Source organism: Ischnura elegans, chromosome 4 (assembly GCF_921293095.1).
Source record: "Ischnura elegans chromosome 4, ioIscEleg1.1, whole genome shotgun sequence".
NCBI classification, from domain to species: Eukaryota; Metazoa; Arthropoda; class Insecta; order Odonata; family Coenagrionidae; genus Ischnura; species Ischnura elegans.
The window spans coordinates 58,578,203-58,584,480 of NC_060249.1; the positions used below are offsets into that span (position 1 = coordinate 58,578,203).

The window sequence follows — 6,278 nt, forward strand, 5'->3', positions numbered from 1 at the left end:
CCGTGTCTGTTTCGTTATTCTGAGCTATTTCCGATAAATGTTCTTTATTCCGCCTTTAACCTCACTTCATACAGCCGCTGTGAGTGGCGGAACATTAGAATACTCACCTCTCTTTAGCTCCTCATGTTGCTACAGTATGCCCGTTATGGACATTAAGGGCCGTATTTTAAGACGTTCCTAGAGGAACGACTCTTCCTGTGTGACGCGTTACTAGGGGGAAATCAACCTCCAAGCGTTTTTTAAACGTACCTCCTTCTTAGTAGAATCAACTCCATCTACAAGCTTACCGAATTTCTCCCTACTATTTTGAGCATGGATCAGACCACCCTTCTAAATTGTAGGAACTGTTTCAAGGCCTAATATGGCGGAATGCGTTGTTAACCTCCGGATTTTGTCATTTTTTTCCGGACACATTTTGCAGTATGCGATCAAAATTCCATAAAAATTACGCTTTTTTAACGTGATGATATTTATTTGTTTCGTAATATATGCCTGTTATGAGGAAACGTATAAAAAGAACGAAAAAAGCGTTAAGTCTGTAAGTAAACAACCGTTGTTATGAAATGGATGCTGAATTTTCAAGGTATGTGTTGAAAGAGTCGTATATTTATGTTGGACGAATACACTTAAGGGATAGGTAGAATATCATTGAGTACTACTATTCAGAAAGGAATTTCTCCAGAGGTATCGCTTCACAATATGAACCGTAACAGACGTTATTTTACCCTCTGAATGGAGTGAACATTTAAGCAATCGTGTTCTGACGATTCCGTATATGTTAAAACTGCTAATTGCCTTTAGGTTTTATGCCTCCGGGTCATTCCAGGTATGTGGTATTTTTACGCAAGATTTATATTATCGCTTTGATTATGTAACACAGTATTAAATCTCGTTTGTGGCGATCTACCCGGAGTTGCTCAGGGGACGGTGTTGAGAATAATTAAGGTATGATTTCTCCTTAGTTTGGAAATTGTATGAATGAAAATTTTCCAATTGGAGGGGAAGTGTTATAAGGTATTGAGTTCAAAATATTTGGTAACCGTTACAGAGCATCAGTAATGACCTGGTGGCATTGATACCTCGTTACAAATGTAAACATAAGTTGCCCATTTCAGAGGAAAATACTGCTAGATGTAAGACATCTTTTTATGACAAAGGTTGATTTCCTAGAGTATACGTATTGGGTGGTATCGACTGCACCTATGTTCCGACTGTGAGTTCGGGGGGAGAGTTAGGCTAATTGTACGGAAACCGGAATAGATCATATGGTTTTCATTAAACGTAAAGGTATGTAAATGTTTATTTACCAAGTTTATCACAACGTATCTTATGTTGAAATTGGCAGCTTCATCTCAAGGCATATTATGGTTTGAAAATATCAAGCTGAGGCAAACCGTGGTTGCTGAGTAATTCTTCTTCTTAATAAATGGGATTCTGCTTATCCCTTTAGTGTATTTTTCTAACTGATACATAAAGCTCTTCCGAAACACACCTCCATACTGTACTGTTCCATTGTAATGGGTCTTGTTTAGTCTTGAATAAAATTATATTATTCCAATGAAAATCCATATAGGTAGTTCCTTCATTTTCCTTTCCTGCCCAAGACTCCCACTTCCTTTGCATGTCCCTTACAATGTATAAATACAGTTAACAACATGAAGATAGGTAGAGTTATCTCTTGTCACGGGTACTTCATTCTCCTAATTTAATACCTTATCTCATTATGTTAGGCCCTTTCAAAGTACCCATTTCATATTTGTAGGGACATACATACAATGGTATGCATAAATAATCATTAATAATGCATGGGTGATAATAATAATTATGCCAAAAAATTGGATTTTAGCAATGTAATTTCAAGAAATAAATAAAATTAAACAGTTCTATTTTAAAATTATAAATATTTGAACTAACCTTAGCAGAATCACTTTTAATTAAAAAATGGAGTGGTAATCAGCCAGATAATGAAACATGACTGTCTGATGGAAGGGCTGATAGAAGGAAGGAATTACAGAGTAAGGTAATGGAAGGCCTACCCCTGTTATTCATATTCTGAATTGGCTATTAATATCTTACAACATGGAGCAAGTAATCAAGAATGTAAATAAGGAATTCTATGTCAGCAATGGAACACTAGTACATAGGAGAATCAAGTCCGCAGGCATACTCAATCAACCTTCATATTCAGTGACGATTGATATATGTGACTGATACTACTTAAAATATAAAATGGAATTTTTAAAAACTTTGATCCTTTAAAGGCAGTAATGCCTTGAGTAAGCAGTGAAATGACTAATTAGTGGAATTGTTCAAGCATACTACTTGATTAGTACTTAATTATTTTCACTCATGGGTGGTATGAATAAACGTCTTTTACAATTTTACATGAAAGCAACTATAAAATTGATAAAGCAGCAATGATTGACCTGGAGGCAGTAATAACTTACACGTTAACATTAATATTACTCACTTAATTTGCTAAACGAAAGTTTTTCCAACCATTAGTTCGTGTTACCTTCACCAACATGTTAAAATTATCCAAAAAATTGCTTCATTTTGAACCTCATACTGCACGTTTGATGTTGACCACTCACTGTATGAAAAGAATGCATACTACATTACATCTTGCCTTTACCTATGTCATCATTTTACCTGAAAAGATTGAAAGAAAGATATACATATATAGGGATTGGGAAATGCAGCTAAATAACATTATACAGGTTCAATTGAATTTAGCTTTATTAAATGAAAATTAAACACATTTACAAAAACAAGAGAAATTTACTAAGGAAGAACAAAGTTGTTGGCTGGCACTGAAATTAAAATCACAAAACACATTTCCGATAGCAAGAAGACGATGCAAAATCTAATGCAAAAAAGGCAAAATTGCTAGTTGGATGTGCAGAATTAGATGAGGAAGAGATGGGATATGGCTTATGAAAGGCAGGAGTAATGAAGGCGGGGAAAAGCCATGCAGGTGCAGAAGTTCTCATTCCAGTTACAGAGAGGGCACCATCACCACAGGAAATGGTTCAGGTTAAGGCATAGAAGCAGGCAGCAGAGTTATGGCATCTTTCATGACATCGAGGTATCCAGCAGCCCAGGAGAGAGAAGCAGGAGCAGGAGCTGACCAATGTCAAGGAAGAGGAGGAATTCATAGAGGAGTATCTGAAAGCTTGCAAAGAAGTGGCATATAAGCATATGATACATATAAACTCCATGCAATAATACAGGCATAATTAGGTCTCTCAAAGCATGCATTATACCTTAATATCCATATGCAAACACAATGATCATTCACATGCTTTTAATATCTTCATTTGTAATAATTCATTTCAGAGAGCATTGCATGGATTCAATTTTATCACACTGGGTTTCAAAATTGAAAGCCTCCATAAACTGAGCCTAAGGCTAGTACCAGTATTTTAAGTTTGAATTCCCATCACTAATTTGCCTATTCTGCAGAGGCTCAAACTGAAACGTGCATCAAACTTCTAACTACATTTATTTTGTTTTCATTATCCCTAAAATTAGGTAATTGCAATGAATATATTTTCCCTGAATAACCTTTGGCAGATAATCATTTGCTAATGACTTTAAAAACATCAAGATAATGGAGAATTTTAAAATGAAAGCACAAGCAACACCAAGCAAAATATATCATAACAAATACCACACGCTTCAACTTCGCCTCCTCTGTTTGAAGCTGTATGCCTTGGATACACTTCTTAAATTCCTCCTCCATATGGATGATGTTTCCAGCAGCCTTGGCATTGGCAAGTTCCTGCTCCTTAATAGCACAAGCAATCTCCGCTTCCCTCTTCCGGATCCGCTGGATGGCATCCTACTTTTCATTGTAAGATGCCATGAGTCCCAGCCTAGCCTCCATCTCCTTCTCAATGGCCGCTTCCCTGATTAATTATGCCCTTTTTGTACTGCAAGAAGTCCCTGCAGATTGCATCCTCGGAGTGTATGCTTCCTCTCGATGGTGGTCATTTAACTCAGAGGAAAAATAAGAAAGTATAACGTTGATTAATGAAAATCATGTGACATAATTCCTGGAAATAGCATCAAGTAACTCAACTTAACTTCAACCATGATGATTATATTGGATATGCAATGACATTTTATAAAGGTCACAGAAAAATAACCACACAATACACAAAGGCTAGTATGATGCAGGTCAATTTCTCTTTAACGAAGTTGTATTCCTTTAAGCACAATCATGGTACTGTACACATTTTATATTTTTTGACTGACAGATGCAACATGATAATATTTTACTTGATAATAATCTCAGTGCAACACTAAGGAATTCCCTTTAATAATGATAGGAACATACCCGTTTTTTTAATCAACTTGCCTGATATCTCAGAAATGTTGAGAGGAAGCAAACAATCCAAGGTCCCATCCCTACCCACCGGGGAAACGCTAGGGACCGCCAACGCATCAGAGTCCCCAGCATTCGCCGGAGAGTAGGAGACGGACGGCGAGGCTATTTCCATCTCTGGTGGCAAATCTTCCTTACTGGTGGGTGTCATTGGTCCGCCACCACTCTTCATCATCTCCTGCCTTTCATTCGCCAGCTCTTCCCGTTTCCTCATCTTGATATTATCGCAACTCTTCCTCAATTGCTTGGCGGTACGCTGTGAGATAGAAAAATTATCCGTTACATTGAGATTTACGACAAAATATATCACTGGACTTGTAACCAAACCAAAAATAAATATCCATCAATACAGCCACAATTGATAATGCTACACGTACACTACGTATATTCACGAATTTATTTACTTTGCCACTAAATAACAATTACAGCGACTCCGCCACCATTGCGGAGTCGTTTTAATTGTTACCCCTACCCCGCCGCTACAAGCCGAAACCAAAAGCTTCACAATAATAATTCCATTAACATTCCATTAACTTGGAATTATTGTTGTGAAGCTTTTGATTTCGGCGCAGGAAAATAAGATTTACTTGTATCGCATGGCGCGAATCACGTCTAATCTTGTATTGGAAATGAAGGGAAATACGTTTCGTGGAAAATCTCTGGCCGCGACATAATCACGAAGGTTTTTTGCAATCTACCACCAAAGTGCACTTTATGAGGATTTCAGCAAAGAATTAAAAACAAAAGTTATAGCTTTTCACCGGTTTTTAAGCCCCAAAACCAATGAACTAGCTACGAACCGAGAATGAGCTACGTCGATGTTACCAACAGACTTACACGAGTTATGTTAGATTTTTGTTGAAAATGAGCAAGTTGTCTCGCGAACTGCCGAGCATGGATAGTCGCAATCGCAGAATGGCTCTTCATGAAAATGTCTCCGAATTTATAGATAGTTTTAAAATTATGACTTTGATAAATAGTTAGCGATCAGTCAGCAACCATTTTTCATAATTAATTGTTCATTGAAACAAAAATCTTTTCAACTATCAGACAATGCATTTATCACCATCATAATTCCAAACAAACATACTTACCTTCCGAACAAATTCGTTCGAATTAAATTCGTCCTGCACATTCAACTAGGCTCTCGCCTTCTTCGCCTTCCATAATGCATCCGTCTTCTTGCTTTCCAACACCTCCAGACGCTAGTTATGACGCCAATCAACAACTTCGTCTCTTCCCTTGTAAGCCTGTCCATCTTGTTGTCCTCCAGTTTTATTAATAAAAGCGATCTTCTTTTTGTTGATGCGTTCTTGCCGCAATGAACTGTGGACAGCAAACGTCACACAATGCATGACGTAGATATGAGAATTTCAGCGATCAACTCAACACCCACTACTTCGAAGAGGAAGAGTTTGGTGTTGCTGTAGGAACGTTCTTGACTGCGAATAGTAGGTGGAGATACAACTCTTTCTCATCCCACTCCGGCGATAAGAGTATTGTTTAAAAATACGGCCCTAAGATTTTATTGGAAGTGCAAGCAAAGACGCCAGCGTCTTACATATCCTGAGATTTAGTAACTCACTGGGATTATGAGCTCGAATAGTGAAAAAATTGTCATTATCCTGATCGGTTTCATATACATATCTTCCTTCTGAGCCATGCTCTTTCAGGATATTCTTACTTGGAGTGTATACTTTCAACACTTTTGTTCTCCTATTTATTTTATATACACCCTCAGTCTCAAAGCAGTATTGCAATGAAGTGAGGAAGAAGGAGGAAGGTATTTTTGTCGTTGCGTGCCTCCAGGTTAATTTTTATTCGGGGTATTATTTATTGATATTTGTTAAGTTGGCTTCCTATTATACTTATCTTCTTTTCATCAATA

At 37.3% G+C, this 6,278-nt stretch overlaps 1 long non-coding RNA gene across 1 annotated transcript; it reads right to left on the reverse strand.

Moving 5' to 3' along the window:
- Positions 1-2,721: 2,721 nt before the first annotated feature.
- On the reverse strand, positions 2,722-5,902 carry LOC124157559. The gene is made up of 2 exons (XR_006864619.1): positions 5,485-5,902; positions 2,722-4,646 (listed from the first exon to the last, which is right to left on the reverse strand). It is a non-coding gene; the product is annotated as an uncharacterized LOC124157559 (long non-coding RNA).
- Between the last annotated feature and the right edge of the window lie 376 nt (positions 5,903-6,278).